This window comes from Macaca fascicularis, chromosome 7 (assembly GCF_037993035.2).
Source record: "Macaca fascicularis isolate 582-1 chromosome 7, T2T-MFA8v1.1".
Taxonomy (NCBI): domain Eukaryota; kingdom Metazoa; phylum Chordata; class Mammalia; order Primates; family Cercopithecidae; genus Macaca; species Macaca fascicularis.
In genome coordinates this window covers 119,767,699-119,789,696 of record NC_088381.1, presented here as the reverse complement: position 1 = coordinate 119,789,696, position 21,998 = coordinate 119,767,699, and the positions used below count along the sequence as shown (strand labels likewise).

At 38.2% G+C, this 21,998-nt stretch overlaps 1 protein-coding gene across 8 annotated transcripts in view; it reads right to left on the bottom strand.

Moving 5' to 3' along the window:
- GNG2 (G protein subunit gamma 2) overlaps positions 1 to 21,998 on the bottom strand; it is a 127,565-nt gene that overhangs the window by 72,961 nt on the left and 32,606 nt on the right. For 3 of the 8 annotated variants that reach the window (XM_045396416.3, XM_045396415.3, XM_045396414.3), the window contains one exon: positions 15,788 to 15,823. The exons of the other annotated variants lie outside the window; for them this stretch is intronic. The gene's annotated coding sequence lies outside the window, so the exon portion shown is untranslated. The remainder of the gene's footprint in view (positions 1 to 15,787; positions 15,824 to 21,998) is intronic. 8 annotated transcript variants of the gene reach the window in all.

Sequence of the window (21,998 nt, the reverse complement as noted above, 5' to 3'; positions counted from 1 at the left end):
AATTCTGACACATGCTACCATGTGGATGAACTTTAAAGACGTTATGCTAAGTGAAATAAGCCAGTCATAAAAGTACAAATACTGTGTGATTCCACTTATATGTATGTAGAGTAGTCAAATTCACAGAGACAGAAAGCCGAATGCTGATTGCCAGGGACTGGCGGGAGGGCAGAATAGGGAATTATTGTTTATTTAAAACAGAGTTTCAGTTTTTAAATTTTTAAAAAATTTTTTATAGAGATGAGGGGTCTCACTATGTTGGATTTTCAGCGTTGCCAGATGAAGAGCTCTGTAGATGGATGGTGATTATGGTTGAACAACAATGTGAATGCATTTAATGCCACTGAACTGTGCTCTTAAAAATGGTTATGATGGTAACTTTTATGCTATGGGTATTTTACCATACTTTTAAAAGTTTATTTTCCTTTTTCTATCCTCAATTTTGAACATAAGCCCTAATTCTGTTTAATGTCAGAACCATTCATACTTCAGTTCCAACTAATGCCTGAGCTAGGGATGGCCTAACCCCCAAGGGAGTAGGGCTGGCTCAGAGACTGTGGCATCAGTTAGAGAATGGCTGGAACCTGGTGGAGGCAAAGCCAGTTAAGAGCTGATGGGGGTAGGGTTGGGGGCTGAAATAGGCAGGGAGAGGGGAAAGGATCAAGTTCCTCTAACAAGCCTTAGAGCAAACTATTTGTCAGAAAGGGGTCAGGACAAGAAATATGCTGTAGAGACAGGGTAGTGTTAAAAGGGAGAGTATCATACATCGGGACATAGGTCCTTGAAGATCAGGTCAATTCCAGAGTAGAGATGGGGGTCCCAGAAAGCTCAATAAGGCACCATTAGATACAGAAATCTTCCCACAGCTGCTCTTTCTTTCCACTTTTACCATCTTTCCTCATTGCTGCTGAAGGGAAATAAACCAGAATCTTCTGGTCTTTATTAATGAGTGTTCTGGATTACCTTACCATTTGGTTTCCACCAAATCCTCATGGTATTGCAGTAGGAGCACTGAAGGGAGAACTGACAATACCCAAGTGCTGTAGCTGGCTGTCAAAGAAAGGGGACAGTGCCTTGGTCCCAGGAGCAGTTGGCCGGGAAGCTCTTCCCTATGGGTGGCAGAGACATTCCTCATCTCAGAGGTTGCAATGTTACAGAGTTCGATGGCTCTGCAATGAATTGCACATTTGCATTCAGTGCACATTGTACCATTTTTAGTTATTTTTAATTCAGACAAAGAGCTTTCCCTGGTCCTTTGTGGCTGGTTGTTTGTTCCATTGGGCTTTTGCTGGAGCTGTTATTTAACAGTTTCCTCTTTCTTTCTTTAATAAGTGATCTTTTTTAGCTTTGTTTCATGTTACTTGCTTGTATCTTTCACTTTTTATTAAACAGGGATGAGGAAGCAAGGGAAGAGCTCAGAGAACCATCCCAACTTTTCTCCTGGCCAGGTCTGTGGTGTGCCTTCCTACATCCATTCCAATGCTCATCAGACTCATATGTCAGACCCAGCAAAATCTAAATGCAGGGGCTACTTCTACCCCTAAAATTGTTCTTGCAAGTCATTCAAAAGAACCACTAAGGAAAAAATAATAATTCTCTGTCCTTTCCTGTATAATTTGAATACTTCATAATCATTTTTAAGCAATAATATTAGCCTCAAAGGCAACTTGGGGACATGGTTGGAATAATGCCACTCCAAAATTTTTAGAAAATGAGATCTGTAAACTAGTATTCATGTTCTCTAACATATGTAACCACAGGACACAGGCAATTCACTTGAGAAGCCCAGGCCATACATGGAAAGTAAAATAAATGGGAAACAATACCCAGAGAGCATGAACCCTCTAGAGAACAGTTAGGGAGTGTTAAATACATAGCCAGAGGGTTTCTCTGCTGATAGAGCCCCTTTCATACTAGCAGGCCTCCCAGCCATCTCATTTTAAGGCAGAACTTGAAAGGAATGTTAGTACTATGCAGATATTTCCCACTAACTTGCTTTAAAACATTATTCCTTCAAAACATTGTGGGGCACACAGCTGTTACGCCCCTGTGGGACCCTGGCTTCAACATGGCAGAGCCAAGGACAGTCTGTCTACTTGGCCATGTTCAGTTCCATCTAGCCTCCCATCACATAAGTTCCTTGCCCTCCCAGAACCAGGTGAGAAGGGACCCTACACTATTTGGTAATCTACTAGGAAATGAAGGCAACATTAAACATGGGCTTATGTCCCCGGAAAGCAAATTTGATCATGGATTCACCCATTTAATAACTTTTTCATCAAACTTCTCAACTTATCTCTCCTTTTTTGAAGTTACTGCTAGAATACTAGTTCAACTGGAAATTTGGTTCCATCTGTGGGTCCACCAAGTGATACCTCTTAATTTTAACATTATCCTTTTTACATCACAGGTTTACTCCCATGATGCCACCACCCCAGAGTTGTACAAGATGACAACCTGCCTCCTTAGTTAGGGGGGCCATCACTTCTACAGCTGCCTGACATTACAAAGTCTCCTTCCTTGCCTAGATGATCAAGCTAAGGAAACTCATACATTTCCTAACTGTAAGTAAATGACTTGACTCTACTGTATTCAGCTCAGATTGACCCAAACTGTCCAACTCTAGTTAGTGCTAACAAAGCAGGCAGTATACAACATATATTCCTAAATTTCCAAAGGCCAAAGTTCTTCTTTAGCCCTGAAGGCTCTTGGAATATACCCCATGGTAAGTCAACATTCACTCCTGGATTGTGGCAAAAAGGACGCCACCCAAAGAGACTGGCATCTATTCTAATATCATTCTACTGCATGGTAGCATTATTTGCTTGTTCCTTTTGTTTCAACACTATTCCTCCTTTAGTCACTTTATTATTTGTGATAGTGGTCATCATTACATAATTCACATATTCATCTTTTTTGGCTTTATGTTATGTTCAATAATGACACATTATTCTATTTCCTTATGATTTTAGTTCATGTATTATAATCCTGCCTTGTATTCTAAGGTATGACTTTTTGTTTAAAGTGCATATCTTTTATGTGGCATTTTAAAGTTTATAGCTATAATGATTGTTATATTTTGGCCATCTATCTCTTTTTTTCTTATTTTTGCTATTGCTTATTTTTACTTTATAAATGCTGTAGTTATTAATTAAGCACCTTAAATATGCTACCTTCTTTCAAGTAAATTATTTCTATGTAAATCAAATCTGCACACAAACACATACACACACAAGTCACTAAAATTATCAAAGTCACTTTTTGGTGATTTCTAGTTACAGCAATAGTAAAACCCAAAGCTCTTAGGCTTCTTTCTATGGGTAAAAAAGAACATTTAGGCTATTGGTTTTAGTCCTTCCTCCTCTTATCTCATTCTCAATTTTTAGATTGTTATTCGGAAAGTTATACTTTTCTTGGGAGTCAGAAAGACACATATTCAAATCCTGACTCTACAACTTAACAAAGCAAGTTACTGAACCTCTTTGAGACTATTTTCTCATCTGAAACAAGAGGACAATACCAGCAGGGTTTTTTGAAGTCTAAATGAAACAATGTGTTATAAAAAACTTGATAATTGTAGATGTTCTCTAAATATTAGTTCCCTTCCTCTCTTCCTTTTACATTTTAGATCACAATTTTATTTTGCAATGGGTCTATGGTCTAGTTAATGTGTATGTATGATCCTCCTAGTTAATGTTTTTGGTATCCCATCTTGAGAGCAGGACTTGATAAGATGGCCACAGTGTGAAGAAATTCCTGTTCTGAATCCAAAGTGTAGGTCAGTGACTATTTAGGGTTAGTGGGTATATTAGTCTGTTTTCACACTACTGATCAAGACATACCTAAGACTGGGCAATTTACAAGAGAAAGAGGTTTAATTGGATTTACGGTTCCACATAGCTGGGGAAGCCTCACAATCATGGCAGAAGACAAGGAGGAGTAAGTCACATCTTACTTACATGGATGGCGGCAGGCAAAGAGAGCGTGTGCAGGGCAACTCCCATTTTTAAAACCATCAGATCTCATGGGACCCATTCACTATCACAAGAACAGCACAGGAAAGACCCGCCCCCCATAATTCAATCATCTCCCACTGGGTCCCGCCCACAACATGTGTGAATTATGGGAGTTACAAGATGAGATTTGGGTGGGGACACATAGCCAAACCATATCAGTGGGATATGTGAAAATCTTTCTCTAGCTTTTCCAAATGAATGACATCTTGCCTGGATAATTTTTTCCACAAAAAGAGCTGCAGATGTTGTTTCATTTCCTTGGGGAGTTCGCGGTCTTAATTTCAGTTACATCTGAAATCAGTACTTGGAATATTATCTGGCCTTTTTTCCAGATGTTTAAGATTTCTTCCTCACTGAAGTTTGAAAATGTTATAAGTAAACATCTTGGCATCTTTCTCTGGATGTTAATTTCCAGATTAACTTCCTAATATGTAGGCCACGTCCTTAATGAATTCTGGAAATATTGTCTACCTTAAATTGTTGATTCATTAACATTTATTTAGTCTATCAGTTCAAGTACTTTCACTTACTATTTTTAAGTTAAAACACTGTGTTCCATTATAGAAGTGGATCATTTTGGTCTGGCATTATTTATACATGTTTATTTAAGCTATCTAATTTTTTATTTGATTCTGTAGTTAATAAATATGCTTCCCTAATTAACTATTTAGTAGTTCTCCATGTAAACTCTTCTCTTTACTAGTTCTGGAAATATTCTTAATTGCATGTAATACTGTAATTTTCACTAAATGGCTTTTTATTTCCTGACTTTAGTTATATCAGGCAATTTTAAACTTCATTGGTTTTTTTTTTTTCCTATTCTTTTATAGTTTTGCAATTTGGAATTACAACTTTTAAAAATTAGTTGAATTATTTTAAAAGTTCTCCTTTGTTTTTTGGATACTGAGGTTATGTTATTGAAGATTTTTGTTTGAGACACTGTCATTGGCATTTGAATGGGTTTACTATGAAGAAGGCTATCTATACTGCTACTTAGGCCATTAATTTCCCAGAAGCAACAGTACTTTTTACTTGTAAGTACTACTTTTTAGAAATAAGTACATAAGTACTGTAGGTTTTGTTAAACTAATGATAAAATTCTTCCAATAAGTGAGACTCCTCCATGTACTTTTATGTACCAATAAGCTTATATCTTGAGGTTTTATCTTCAAATGAGCCTCTGTCCAACAGATAAAATTATACTTTAAAAAAAACTGGAAGGTAATTCGTTTCCTCTGTTAGAATTTTACTCTTAACATCATAGCTGATCTAGAACTAAAAGAAGAAACATCCTGCTTAACCACACAGAGCTCAAAGTACTGTTTTCCTCTATAATAATAATCCATAATAATACGATCCATTGTAGCAAAGTTGGAATTAAGTCAAGTGGTGCGAGGCTCTGCTTTAACATTTCTTCATTTCTTAAGTCAAGCTTATGACATCTGTCCCTGGAGATCTGAATTTGGAACTCCTCAGTATGTTAGTCTGAGAACAAGTTTTAGCATTAACAAAAGAAAAGCTATTTATTTTAATATTTAACATACACCCAGCCATTTTACCAAATTTCCAACACCAAAAGAAGCAAAAACCTTTATATATTGATGAATGCACTTTAAAATAAAGCTACAATATATTTGAATTGAGAGGCATGTTTTCCAGATGGAAACAGCAAAATATAAAAAAGTCCTTTCCAATAATACATGATTTTAATGCAGTTGTAATTAGAATCTCCAATGGTTGTTTTCCCCTTTTGGCAATATAACAAAATGAGTTTAAATTTTATATGGAAAAAATGTCAAATAATAGCAATAAATGTTTAAAAAGAAGAATAAAATGAGACCCAGTTACTTTTCTAGATCTTAAACCTGAAATCAAACTATTGTAATGAAGATGGTATCATTGATATTGGAATAGAAAATAAATTCAGGAAATATAATACAAAGTACAGAAACAGATCCAAGTATATGTGGAAACAATATATGATTAAAGACGTGTTTCAATTCATTAGATAAAAGAGGGTTTTTAAAGTAAATGGTGTCATGGAGTTGGCTGTTTGGAGGAACATATTTATAGCTCATGTCATATACAAAATATATTCTAGATGGATTTAATATATAACATGGAGAAATATTTTTTAAAATATTAGAAGAAGAATAAGGAGGATATTTATATTACCTTAGATAGAGGAAATATGCCTAAGCAAGACAAGAAGCCAAAAAACCATAAAGGAAAACATAGACATATGTGAATACTTTAAAAAAAAGAAAGAAAAATTATGGCAAAGGATACTATACACAAAACAGACAAATGATGGGCTGGGAAAGAAATAACTTCAGCGTGTAAAGTGATAAAGTATTACTATCACTAATAAACTAAGGGTTCTGTATAAATTGAGTGAAGAGCCAAATAACCTTACAAAAACATGGGCAAAGGATTTGAAACGATATTTGCAGAAAAGAAAATGCAAAAGATCAATGAAAACATATGAAAATATGCTCAACTTCACCAGAATTCAAGGGAATGCAAATTAAAATAGAATACCATTCCTCACCCATTAGAGTGGTAATTTCCAGTGATGACTAGGAGACAGAAAATAGGCAGGCTCATACTTACTAATGGGCATCCAAATTGCTACAACCTTTTAAGAAAGAAATCTAGCAATATATTTTAAAATTTAAGAGATCTAAGTGCTTTGACTCAACAATCCCGCTGTTTGGGATTCCACCACAATGAAGCACAGATGTATGACAGGTTAGTTAGAAGAAACACAACCACAACCAAGAAGACAAAACTAACATCGCTCCACAGGCGACAGGGGAGTAAAGATGATGTAATCATTAACATGAATCTGTTAGATCCACAGCTACAAGCTAGGTGAATTATGTGACATTTGTCACATAAAAGATAGTTGCACATTAACTCTTACATTTGAAAAATTTCCATACAACTACCTAATATGCATGCATGTGATTGAACTATATGCAATTGCTGATTTCAACTACTATGGCCTAATAAAATAACAATCTCATAAATTGCAACCCAACATATATTTATTACACATTCATGAGCATGAAGAAAAATGTGGAATGATATACCCCAAAGCATTAACATTGGTTACATGGGGGAGGAGGGAAGTAAGGGAAAAAGGAGAAATGAGCTTCTTCCTATAGCTTTTTACTTGTAAAACCAAGAGCATGTTACATTTGTAAATTTAAAATATCTGATAAAGAAAATAAAGAAGGCCAGCCACGTTGGCTCATGCCTGTAATCCCAACACTTTGGGAGTAGGCTGAGGTTGGAAGATCACTTGAGGTGAGGAGTTTGAGACCAGCCTGGCCAACATGGTGAAACCGTCTCTATAAAAATTACAAAACTTAGCCAGTCATGGTGGCACATGCCTGCAGTCCCAGCAGAGGCAGGAGAATCACTTGAACCCAGGAGGCGAAGGTTATAGTGTGCCGAGATCATGCCACAGCACTCTAGCCTGGGGGACAGAGTGAGACTCCATCTCAAAAAAAAGGAAAAGAAAGAAAAAAGACTCTCAGGTTCAATATTGCTTGAAAACACATCTACATTTGTCTATGGTAATGGCTCACTTTATCAAACATAATAACAAATAATTTACGTCCTTGTCTCTTTCACCAAGATGGTTAAAAATGAGTTGTTTAAACAACAACTCTTTGTTATTTAAAAAAATAGAATTCCAGAATATATTTGCAACTAGCAAAAATTAAAATTCAGAGAACTGAATGACTGTTCTGTCCAACACTTAACTGTTGACAAGTGGAGCAAAAAGAACTCTCATACTGCTAATGAAGAATAAATTGGTATAATCACTAATGGTCAACCTAATAAAGTGAACATTTGCAATGTTCTATGCCTTAGCAACTGAACTCCAACGTATATGTCCTAGAAAAACTCCTGGATGTGAACCAGGATACACGAACAGAATGCACACAGCAGCGTCGCACATCAGAGCAAAAAGCTGGACACAACCCAAACGCCCAACGTGTGTAGAATGAATAAAGTGTGTGGTATTTCACACAGTGGAAGAATGGTACACTAGTTAATGCTAGATAGCAGTAAAAAATGGGTAAACTATAGCTATGCACGTCCACCTAGATGAAACTTAAAACATAATGTTGGTTAAAAATCCAAGCCAAAGAAGAAGCATGATGTCATTTATTTAAAGTTCTAAAACAGGCAAACTAAACCATATATGCAGGGAAGTGATAAATAAAATGTCCAGATTATGGCTTTCTGGGAAGGAGGAAAAAGGAGGATGGAATTGGAGAGAAGCATACAGGAGTTTTTAAAGGTGGTACTTAAAAGATGGGGAATGTATGTGGGTTTGTTTTACTAACAGTCTTTAATATATATATGTATATACACATATGCATTCTTTTGATGTATTTTACATACACACACATACATACACATATAGACACAGAAAGAATGCCTTTAGGTCTATGTCTAACTTTCATAGCTTCACGCCTATGAAGCTACGAAAGACCAGCATATGCAACCCCCAATGGGAAGGAATGTTCATCTGGAGGTTACCAAGAAGTAGACGCAAGAAAGTTCTTTACCTCCTTCTATTTGCCTTAAAGTAGGACACAGATTATTAAAGACAAAAGGTATCCCGCCCTGCACTCCTCTCCTTCTGTACTGGGGAGAATGAAGGCTAATTACTGGGGACAACTTTAGACGCTTATTGGCCTGGAGATGGTATGAGAGGAATCCACATGAACAACGATTACTAACTTGCTTTTATCTGCCATTTATTTGCCTTCCCCACAGTTGGCCCAGTTAGAGACTCAAAGTTCTTTTCCATCGTCTTGTCACTTCTCTAAAGAATGTACTGTTCTTTGCTGAAGATGCTCTATAAGCTGGAATTCAAAGTCATCTCTTTAGGAACTACTCAATCTTTGTGTGTCTCCCATGTGTACTATGTGTATATGAAATAAACATGTTAATAAACTTGTTTGTTTTTTGCTTTTTAATCTGTCTTTTGTTACAGGGGGTCATTCCAACTAAGAACCTATAAATATTGAAGAAAAACTTACTTTACTGAATTTTATCTTATTGAAGATGGGCTTCTTATTGAAGAAGCCACTTAACCATCTTCCAGGTGTACTTTGTGTTGTAGATTCTTAATACATAACGGAATGAATATATTTCTAGAGTAATACTCAAAGGAACATTGCTGGGAGCCATATTCTTCCAGTGCCAGAGTAAAATGGAAAGTTATGGAATTTTTTGTTGTATGCCAGAGCTGGAAAGAATATAACAGAAAACCCAAGCTAAACACACACTGTGACATAAATGTTTCCAAGTCACCTTGGGAAAATAATTTACCAAGTTATAGCAAAAAGCAAAGGTAACATTTCTGAGTAGAGTTACATTGGTTTTACTTTTACCCTGGGTTAATAATACCTTTCTTTCACTTTAAGATCTAAACTAAATGACACCAAAACTCCAACCTTGGCTAGTAAGATTTTTGAGGGCAGGTGAAAAAAATGCCTTTTCTCAACCACAAATCTCATGTACTCAGGAAACAATGATTTGTTGGGAATAGACCAGGTGGAGCTCTATTTCCAGATATTACAATGTTGGTCCTGATTCACAGCAGTTGAGCAGCTAAAAGCATTCTAAATAAGGCAGTGTTTCACCAGGTGAAGGAAGACAATTAGAAAGGGAGGAAGTCTGTCCTTATTCCCATCCTCCACAGCTGCCTGAAACCAAAGTTGTACCCATGACTAAATCACTACTCATTTTGATCTCCCGGCTTCTTTTCCTTTCCAAGGATTATTTTGAGTACTTGGACTTCTATTTTACTCACTCAGTTGTATCTACTGTGGTTAGGAGTTTGATAAATAATCTGATTTAGCTAAGATGCTTTACCGACAGGATATCCTGTATCTAGTTAACTAAGTAAGGCTAGAGGAAAGAGTGATTAGACAATCTGAATGCATGTTATTTTTAAAAAGTAAAGGAAAAGACAAAAAAGCCAAAGTAGGTACAGGGCCTTTATTATCTCCAATAAACCAAAACAGTACGGCACTGAACTACCTTGTATCTGCAAGCACAATTTATCTGCAGATGTCACATTTTTATTTTCTAATGCTAGAGAGTTCTACATTGTGCTCAACACCTGGAAATATAGGTGCAGTACAACCAATGAGTTAAAAAGCTTTAAGTTTTCCCATTGGCAAACAAAAAAAAAGGGGGGGGGGGATTAAATTAATGGCTTCCCTTGAATGTTTATTTTTCCCAAAGTTTTTCAGACTGCTTTATAAAATAGCAGCTTTATTGAGATACAATGAAATACCATAAAGTTCACTTCGAAGGTATACAATTCAGTGTTTTTAGTATAGTCACAGATTAGACTGTGAATTCTGTACCCAACACCACGATCAAATATCAGAATATTTTCATCACCCCAAAAAAGCAAACCCAACGACTAGGTGTGGTAGCTCACCTTGTGAGGCCAAGGCAGGCAGATCAACTGAGGTCAGGAGTTCGAGATCAACCTGGCCAACATGGTGAAGCCCCGTCTCTACTAAAAATACAAAAATTAGCCTGGCGTGGTGGCACACACCTGTAGTCCCAGCTACTTGGGAGGCTGAGGCAGGAGAATTGCTTGAATTCGGGAGGCAGAGGTTGCAGTGAGCAGAGAGGTTGCATTGGAGCGCCAATGCACTCAAGCCTAGGCGACAGGGCGAGACTCCGTCTCAAACAAACAAACCAAACCAAACCAAACCAAACAAAACAAGAGCAAACCCATACCCATTAGCAGTCACTTCCCCTTCCCCTCTTCCCTCTCCCCTAGCCTGAAACCACTAATCTACCTCCTATCTCTATGGATTTGTCTATTCTGGATATTTCAGTGCCTGGGATCATATAATATGTAGCCTGTTGTGTCTGGTTTCTTTCACCTAGCACAGTGTTTTCAGGGTTCATCCACACTGTAGCATGTATCAGTACCTTGTTCCTTTTTATGGCTGAATAATCCATTGTATGGATACACCACATTTGTGGTGTTTCCTCCAGGTTGCTTGTTTATGATAAGAAACAAAAGCAAGCCTAGGAAGCAGAAAGAACCAGATTCCAGCTGTGTACTCAACCTAAACCAGGGATTAACAAACACAATTACTATTATATCTGCATTTATACCCAGTTCTTGCAAACTGCCCTACTCCTGGAGGATGTCAATGAGATGTCAGCTGTGGTAACATGGAATTCTAAAAATTTCTTTTATACTATTAATGAGGAAAGAAGAAAGAAAATGGAATTTTAAAAAAATGAGGCTGAGGTAGGAAGATTACTTGAGCCCAGGAACTCAAGACCAGTCCAGGTAACATAACGAGACCCCATCTCTTCAAAAACATTTAAAAATTAGCCAGGTGTGGTGGTGTGCACCTGTGGTCCTAGCTACTGGAGAGGCTGAGGTGGCAGGTTCGCTGGAGCCCAGGAGGTCGAGGCTATGATCATGCCACTGCACTCCAGCCTGGGTGACAAAGTGAGTCCTTGTCTCAAAACAACAAAAACAAACAAAACCATAATTAAGTAATCACTACTAATAGGTAAGCAGATAAACATTGTGGTATACCAATACAATAGAATACTACCCAAGAATAAAAAGAATAAATAGTTGATGCATACAGCATGGATGTATCGCAGTGTAATTATACTGAGAGGGAGATAGAAGGGAGAGATGATCATGGAGCATGAGGAAACTTTTGAATGAATATGTTCATCATCTTGTTTGTGATGATGGTCTCATGGGTGTAGGCAATCAAAATTCATCAAATCATACCCTTTGAATATGTGTTATTTATTGTATATCAACTATACATAAATAAAGCTGTTAAGAAATAATTTTTTAAAGGAGCATAGGCATATTCATCAAATTACATATATCAAATATGTGCAGTTTTTAAAAATCTCAATTATACTTCCAAATGGTTGTTTTCAACAAGTGTATACATCCTAAAGAGGTATTTGCATGACTACTGTGTGGAAAACACTGCCTTAATTTTGCATATATAATTTCAATTAATTTTACAGCAAGTCAAGTTATTCTCATTTTTCATACTAGGATACTTAAGGTTGAGAAAGTTCAGTAACTTGCCAAGGTGGTCACAGTCAGTGCTATGCTAACTTCAGTTAGTTTTAATTCCACTGCCCCAGCTCTTTTCTCTACACCACACTGCCTCTCACTGCTCCTATTATAGACCCAACCCTTCCCAGCACTTCCCAAGTCAGGGAATTTTCCCATCCACAGAGGAGGTTTGTGCTTTAGGATGGCATTCCACATTTGTTTTGTCCATCATTTTGTGCTGCCACAAATACTTCCCCAACAAATTTATCTGATTCAGTGGATTTATTCATTTTCAGTGGATCAGAGTGGTTAATCTAGATTAGATCAAGGCAAGTAATCCTGGTCCCTGGCTCAAAGAAATGAAAATAATTCATCTGAGATTCAAAGCAAGATGGACAACACTAAAAACTGACCACTCAATCCACTAGCCAGGCATGGCATTTCTTTGGGATAACAGTCGTTTCCTTTGATGTTGGGAGGCCCAAGAAGGTGGCTATCTAAAGGTGCTCTGAGGTGTCCAGCTACTTTTTGTAGCAAACTTAAACTGTAAGTTGAGGTTGCCATCCTATCTGTGAATAGGGAAAGCATAGGGTGGTTTTCTCTCTGTGTAGCTCCTCCAGATCATCTTTCACCACACAAGCAACTGAACTCAGTCCAAATGCCACCACTGTAGCTGGGTCCACTTGGATATGGGCTATGACCTTGCCTAAGTAAAATTAATAAAAACATGAAAGCTGGTTAAAACAATTTTTTTCTAAGTTATCTACACTTTTTGGAAATGCTGCCATTTCCTTCATGCAAGACTTCCACGATGAAGGTTAACTGTGTTGTGTATCTTTCATTTGCCCCTCCAAACCCATTCTCCATCCACCTGGTTTATGCCCCAGGAAACTAAACTGCATGAAGCCAGTAGTAGGCTTCCTTGCTCTTTGCCTCCCAGTTGGGTTTGGCCAATGAGGAGCATGAGCAGGCAATCAGAATAAGTGGAAGAATCAGTTCAGGCTACTTGTTTCCTGGGGTCTCTGCCTGCAGGATCATTATAATCTGGCTATATTCCTTTCCTGGAGGCCACAGCTCCACTAAGGAGGTCCTCTCCTCACTGTCCTCATACCTCAGGCCAAAGGATAATACAGGAGCCCTGGGAAACTGCATTCTCCCTTGCAGTTTTCCTATACTCTGCCCTCATCCTTGGAAATACTCTTTTTACTAAGTGCTCTTGAAATTAACCAGTTTGAGGATGTCAACTGTTTCCAATACAGCTGACATTTTCTGAGGGCTGAGTATGCCCTATTCAGAATATGAACTTATTCAAAGTTCTCAGTTTATATGAAAACACTGACATTCATGGGGTTAATAACCAGCCCAGGCAAAGATAAACAATGGCTAGATGAGGTGTAGAGTGGTCAGACCGCATCAATTCAGCCTCACACCAATGCTCATTGGCAATTGTGTAAGGTGAAAGCATAGTCACATAGACTTAGGAGAACAGTGAAGGTGGTAGATACATTTCACAGATTTTAAAATGCGAGGAAAGCCAAACATTTTCGGGTTGATATGTCATGCTTCTTCACGCTTATAAATTATATTTCCATGGTGACATCAACCTTTTTTGCATATGGTATTCCACTTCGATTGAAGCTTTAAGCCATTTTTTGGTTGTAATTATCAAATATAAAGAAAGAGACACTTGCTACAATAAAAACTGCCTAAATGGCAAATCTAAGATTTCAGAGAGGTACCATCTGTTTTTCCTCATTGAGAGGTATTATCATATATAGTGAAAAATGCTATAAAAGTGAAGTGATGCTTTTTGTGTCATGAATAAGTTATAATCTCAAGTAGATTTTGATTACTTAGAGCTTATAGCAAAGACATAAGTCCATTAAGGAAAAGATGGATCTTGATCCTATCTGAGCCCAAAACAAATACCTTCCTATCTCCAGAATCACCTCAACTATATCATTCCCATGAAGTATATCTAAAATAGCTGCTTTAAGATTTATTTTCCTTGATTTTTCTTTAATGAAGCCAAAATGTTATTAACATTTAACATGAATCTATAAAGGTCTTTTAAGTAAAAAGGCTAAAATGTTGAAATATTAATAATGACATTTTGTTTATTTTTTGTTTGGGGTGTGTGTGTGTGTGTGGGTGTGTGTGTGTGTGTATGTTATAGAATAGGGCGGGGGATAGAAAAGAGAAACCCATGGAATAAATCTAGGCCAGAAAGGTAAAAGCTCTATCTTTGTATTCGTTATGGGTATTGATTAGAACTTAAAAGAGTACTTGAAAGAAGGTCTAAAAAGAAGATCTGGAGGACCCTGGCAGCTTTCGTTTAACTCTGCATAACATCAGATGGCTCTTAGAAAGCACTCACTTATTTTCCAAATAAGTGGTAATTTCGCCCTTTCAATTTTTCCTAACTCAGTGTGACATATCAGTGAATAATACCATCTTATATGTGTGTCATATTTTACAATTTATACAGTGTATTCCTATTCATTATCTCAACTGATATTTACGTATTTCAGGTAGAGTCAGGGTGAATGTGACAACCTCCATTTTACAGATGAGGAAACTAAGGCCTAGAGGTATAAGTCAAAACTCTTTTAATCACAACTTGAATTAGCTTGGGCAAAACATGGGAATGTATTGGCTCATGTGGACTGGATTCATGGACTGCAATTATGACTGAGCTCTCTCCTTCTTTCCTTTCTCTCTTTCTCTCTGACTCTCTCTGCTTCCCCTCTGTGCACTGGATCTGATTCTCTCCACAGACTGAAACACAGCTTTACGTGATTCTTACTGCCTTGGGACCAGAAAGGATGGGACCTCTCCTCTCAACTTGAGTTGGAAAATTCTAGAGGAAGAACCTACTGGCCCCTGCTGATGGCAGGCCCACCCTCTGAACTAACCACTGTGGTCTGGGGATGAAATACTGTGGCTTCCTCAGCATGGGTCAAGTCTCCTCCCCTGTGGTCAGTGTTACCTAAACAGCCTAACAAAATCGGAACACAACGGCCACTGAGGAGACTAGGAGGAGAGAGGCAGCCACCTTAATTTGTTTCTACTGCCTTAAATAACTTGTCCAGGGGCTGAATCAAAACAACTGCCCAGATTTTCAGGCTGCACCCATCTCCTTCACTTCACAGCCTTTTCCTGCAGGAGCCACAGAGGTGTAACTGCGCTTCTCTCTTCCTCACAGTTACCATGTGGTCTGGGTCAAGACTAGTTGGAAAAGACTCGATTCTGTCTTGATTCTGTCACTTTTCAGCTGTGTGACCCTAAGCACATTACTTAACCTCTGGGAACCACAGCTTCCTCCTTTGTAAAATAAACAGTTCCTGCATTGCAGGGTCATCTAAAGGATAAAGGGAGATAATATACCCCAGATGACTTTGAAAATCATAAAAGAACTACATTAAGGTTTATTACTTAAGTTCCACATGTAAATGTTAACAGAGGCTAAAACTACACATTAACATCCTTCAGCTGTAGTTCTCACTACCACCAGCCCTCTCTGTTAGCATCACTTTGGTTCTGACATTTTTTTTCTTTCAGTTTTAAAAGGCACATTTTAAAAAGAAGCATAATAGTGCCTCAAAATGTAAAATTTAGCTCAGAAGAAAAGCTTATGAACAGATGGTTCAATGGCACTTATACTCACCTTTTTGATACAGATTAACCAGGAGATGAAAAATCTCTGTAAGAGACACAAGAAACTCTCAACAGTGGTTACCTCTAGGGACTGAGGCTAAAAGTTGGTGGAAAGAAACACTTTTATTTTTCATTTATGCCTGTCTCTACTACTTGAATTTTTAAAATCTTTCACATATATTCTTTTTTTTCCTGCATGAATTCCTTTCATAATAAAAAAAAACCCCTAACTAAAAATAAAATCATAATTGCCACAAAAAAGGATCATATACCGGTTACAGTATACAGTATATAGTATATGCCCGTTATAGTATACAGTATATAGCAGTTATAGTATATAAATGATATAGTGCCTGGTACAGAAAAAGCTTTCAATAAGTTCGTGCTTATTGATCTAGATATCCCTAGTTACCACCTAATCAGCTAAAATAAAATCTAGTTTTATTTCTATGAATGTATATTTTTCCATGAATCATATTGTAAGAAATGCTCATTACCATCTGCCACGGATATGATTTTAAACTCATAAATTCACACACCAAACATGAAACCTCCTTTTTAAATTCTCAATTATAAACACAGTACATGTGGCTACCTTTCAACGCTGTTACTGCTCTTCTTATAAGCTGACTTCCTTATTAACATTGGACGATGCTGGGCTTCTAGGAACCATACCATTTTACAGCTGCGGGTTTGCATGATATTTCTAAGAAATTAAAGGTTACATGGCAGCATATGCCAAAGCTAACAGAGAGATTTAAATAGTATTTTTAAAAAATGATGTAAATGGCTAGGAAGTTTGAATGCTATGCACTGGTTAAGTGCTATACTGGTTGCCTAGTTACATCTCTGTAGAAAGGTTAAAATGGTTGTCTCTAAATCTAAAAGAAATTTAAAGTCCTAAAGTTTCATGATTAAGCTAAGGATTGCTTGCGCATCCCTCTGCAGTCATGCCTTGACACAAATCCCCATCAGGTAATGGTGCTTGGGAATGTCTTAAGGAGATTTTAAATCAAAAGCATTTATATATATGAAATTTGTTGCCTTGCTCTCATTTCATTAAAGTTATTACATCTGGACTCTCCTTTTTTTTTTTTTTTTTTTTTGAGACGGAGTCTCACTCTGTAGCCCAGGCTGGAGTGTAGCGGTGCGATCTTGGCTCACCGCAAGCTCCGCCTCCCGGGTTCACGCCATTCTCCTGCCTCAGCCTCCCGAGTAGCTGGGACTACAGGCACGCGCCACCATGTCTGTCTAATTTTTTTGTATTTTTAGTAGAGACGGGTACAGATATAGTGCCTGGTACAGTGTTAGCCAGGATAGTCTCGATCTCCTGACCTTGTGATCTACCTGCCTCGACCTCCCAAATGGACTCTCCCTTTTATCACTACGAATTGCAGTCTGCTACTATAGGCTATTAAAACACTTTCCAGCCTAGCTGGTGCAAATTCTATCCCACGATAGGTGGAAGAAAGTCCAGTATTTTAAATTTTTAAACTTAAAAACAATTTTTTACTGTGACCAGCTCTGCAAAGTATAGGCCAGTCTACAACATAGTAACAAAAACTACACATCTAAAGAATAAACAACTAGTATCTTAACTCTCAGAGATGTTCCTCTTTTACCTCTCAAGGGTTTCCTAATTAGTTCTACCTTGCAGACACGATAACATCCAAATATCTGCGCCCAGCAATGGAACAGAATAGAACAACTTTGGTATAGAAATTTAATATGAGTGTATTAAAACGGATTCACACTTCTTCCAGAATTTGAAGGTAGGAGGAAACAGTCTTTTTCTTTTTTCCTCTTGACGTTCAGTCGGCATTTTGTTTTGAATTGAGGTAAAATTCACATATAAAATTAACTGTTAGCCATTGTAAAGTGTACAATTCAATGGCAGTTAGTACATTCACGGTGTTGTGCAGCTATCACCGCTGTCTAGTTCCAAGACATTCCATCACCCTAGGAGGAAGCCCTGTACCAGATAAATAGCTATTTTGATCCTTATTTACATTTACTCTCTAATTTCTCCTTGAAAAATAATAAAAGAACCTAAGTTTAAATTACAGCATAAGAACTTGATGTGTTTTCAATTCTTCTGAAACTTGTTGATTCACAAAAATCAGTAAAGATTTGAAGCTGAAATGAGGCTAGTCTTAGCAAAATGAAACCAGGATTGAAAGTCCTGAAAGGAAGAAACCCAAAAAGAGATTGAGGAAAAAGTCAAAATAATTCACAATTCTGTCCAGGCCCCATCCTTGTCAGAAGGCCAGATTCTACTTCAATGACTGATAGTGCTGAATCTTTTTTGGAAAGGAAAAAAAAAAAAAAAAGAAGAATTGAAATATGCTTTGGATCTACCAAGTAGGAAATTTTGGAAGACAGGAAACGATTAAATATATTAAAAAAAAAAAAAAAAGTCTTCCAGCTCCTAAAACTCAGATGCCTATTCTAGGGAAGCTAATTTATTGTTCTTTCAAGTACGATTACAGCTCTCTTTGCTTAGTCCTAATGATTTAGAGAACAAAATTCTCCAAAGAAAAGCCACAGAAATGTAAGGGATGAGGCCCCAGGACCTTCAGCTTCCCTGCTTTCTCAGTGTGGCTTTGCTATGGATGATGTGGGCAGAGTACCGCAGAAGCAGTGTGGAAAGGCCCAGCAAGCGTCTTTACCCAGATGCAGCCAACTTTACATGGGGGTAAGTGGCTCACGCTCCACTGCTGGGAGGTCAGGAAGCGCCATGTTCTTAGAATCAAATAAGACTCCAAGACATGATCCACTCCAATCCCCTCCCCCTGGGCATTCAAGATAGTCTTCCTAATACTTACCTCTTCTTGAACAGTCTCTGCTATCTCTTAGCGGGGAAAAGTTCAACTTTGCTCCATGAAAGGCAAGATTAAAGCTAAGAGAGCTCTGTGCTGCATTGGCAAACTTGGGTTTTATAACTTCCATGCAGGCTGACAGGCTGAAAAAGATTCGGCGAGGTCCTGTGGTCACCTCAGTAACAAAGCTTTTAAAGCTTCCATCATCAGAGGCAACGTGCAGAAGCCTGCTGGTAACACAGGAGAACTGAAAGGGCAGCGAGGGCTTGTGACTACAAACGTGGCTGCTGCTTCTCAGTTCTGAGTCTTAGGGGCTTTTTTGGTCTTTTTAAGCTGGCCTGAACAAACATGCATATATAGATATAGATTTTCCAAAAGAGTTAGATTAACCCCCGTTTTCAACCCAGATATTATGGGATATGGTCATTATTTGGTTCACTCAAAATTTATATTTTAACAATGCATCAATGTGACAGCTACTTTCTATTAGAGTCATTTTGTTAGGCATCTGGAATGACCAACTGTCCTGATTTGCCCCAGATTCTCCCAGTTTTAGCACCGATAGTCCTGTGTCCCAGGAAAGCCCTGTCTTGGCAAGTAAGGGCAGTTTGTTGCCCTGCTGCTAGCTCTAGGTTTGGACTTCAGGTCTGTATTGCTGAAGTGTCTAAAAGTGGATTTTAAGAGGACTTGCTACAAAAAAAAAAAAAAAAGCTGAAAAATTTTAAATCTTCACCATAAATTTCCAGCCATATTCTACTCAAAAGATGATTAAAAAAAAAAAAAAACAACCCAGTGATCGATGTCATATACCAGGCAAGAAATGGTTTCTTACTTTGTGGGGATGACATAATGTATGGAGGAAATTATACCATACCTAGAAATTGGCTATAATAAATACCACTCCAGTGAGGTTCTGTATTATTATGTTATTTTTTCCTCCAATTTCCACATTTGAAAGCCTAATAAATAATACATAAAATGACAGGCAGACATAACAGCATAAAATAAAAACCTCACATTTCTTTGGTTCTATTCAAGACCTTGTAACCTGTACACCGTAGGCAAACCCTGCAGAGTTAGAGAAATGATGAAAGCAGCATACTCTCAAGGGGTCACACCTGTAGTACCCAAAAGTCTGGCCAAGAAAGAAGCCATTGGACTTCAACCTGTCCCCTTGATCCAATGCCAGATACTTCAAGAAAACCAAAAGACTTCAGTACCTGGACCTGCAAAGTGAGAACTGTAGAGTCAAGATGAGAATTGGCTTCATCCAAGTTGGAAATGTTAACGTTTTAATACTATAACAGTTAGACATTAGATGGTCTGCTATCTGAAGCATTTCCACCGTGCTGAAGAATTAGTCTCTTTGACCTTGTAGTAGGCAGAATAATAGGTCCCAAATATGTTCAGTCCTAATCCCAGGAACCTGTAAATACATATCCTTACAGAGAAAGGGACTTCAAAGATGTGATTAAATGGAGGCCCCGGTGATGAGGAGATTAGCCTGGCTTATCCAGGTATGTTCAATCTTATCACAAGCGTCCTTAAAAAATCAGAGAACCTTTCCTGGCTAAAAATTAAGAAGATGTGACTATGGTAGAAAGACACAGAGAGAGGCAATGCTACTGGCTTTGAAGATGGAGGAAGCTCTAGAAGCTGTAAAAGGCAAGGAAATAAATCCAACCCAGAGAGCCTTCAGAAAGAAACACAGTCCTATTGAAACTTTGCTTTTAGCCTGGTGAAATCCCTATAGAATCTAACCTACAGAATGGTAAGATAATACATTTGTGTTGTTCTAAGCCACTAGGTTTGTAATAATTTGTTGCAGCAGTCATAGAAAACTAATACATCTTTTATCACAGTTGCTGTTCAATAATGCCTGGGTAGTATTTTGCTTCTAACCTCAATATTTGACCATTACCTCATGTTTAATTTGCTTCCATGTGTATACTTTGAAAACTAAATTTAGCACTAGACCAAATATTCTCAAAATCCCCCTGACAGTACAGAATGATACTTCCTTTTACTTGTCTACTTTGTTTAGCTTCTTGCCTTTGTTAGCACAGAGACTACTTACATCAGGAACTACTGAGCATAACTGAAACCACTGATTTTGTATGAAGGAAAAATGCTTTTTGAGTGGAAAATGGCAAATAACTTCTTTAAAGTTGTGTGCAAAGACACGGTAGTTTACCAGGTTCACAATGTCTCCCTAGAGTGCTCTGGATGTCACAATGACTGGAAGATGCCACAGCCTTTTGTGAACCAAGGACAGGGATACCAAAGAGGATAATGAAGAATTGTCCCATTGGACATGCCAGCAAACTCCATTGACAAACTCTGCTTGGATTGATTTGAAAAATTTAAGCATACTTATTAGCATGACAGAAATCAACTCAAAGAACATCAGATACTTATAAAAGAGTCATTATTAGTAGCATTTGATAGAATACGGGATGTCTCAGCCCTCACCTAAAATACATTAGGTACTTAAATCCAAAAGAACTTGACTATAGGGCAGCAAAAGCGATACATGGTCTTAAAAGCACACATGCACAAAGGGTTTTCTTCCAATCAGCTCTAGACCAGAGATTCTCAACCCTGGCTGCACCTGGGGAGCTTTAAGGAACACCTATAGATGTTCAGGCCCCAACCATGGAGATTCTGATTCAGCTGGTCTGGGTAGGGCCTGGAATTAGGGTTTCTAGATGCTCCCCTGGAGGCTCCAACATGCGGCCAGGACTGAGAACCACTGCTCTGTCCGTAGGGAGCAGCCTCCTGCACATACTCACGTGAATGTGGCTGCTCCACAGATTTGAATCAGTTCTTCCCTTCCTGTTTTGTAGTACAGTTATCACCACCCATTCATTGTTCCAAAAAAAGAAATCTGGGAGTTATTCTAGATGTCTTCCTCTCCTTTACTTCTCACCTTTAATCAACAATTCCCTCAGTTCTCCCAAATCCAGCCCAACATTTCCAGACCCAAGACCTCCACTCGTCTCCCTTCCATTAGTCTCTCCCCACTTCTCTGCTGCCTAAGGAATTATCCTGTAAAAAAAAAATTCTGATTGTGTGCCCTTTTCTGCCTCCCCACTCAGCAGAGAAAATTCAAACTCTGGAGCCTGCCCCCTCGGGTCCCTCCCAGGCTTCACCAGCCTTCTTCTCTAGCCTCATCTCCTCAGTTGGCTACTTTCTGGCCACACCCTGGCCACCCTAAATTTCTAAAGCTTCCTGGAATAAGTCATGCCCTCTGGGGCCTCTGTGTACACTTACACGTGATTTCTTATTCTTGGAATGCCCTTCCCTACTTCTCTGACTGAAGGTACCTCATGGATAGCTCAAAGACCCCTTTCCCTTCAAGCTTCTTCCCCTCCCCATCTTGGTTCTCTCCTCCAGCAGCAT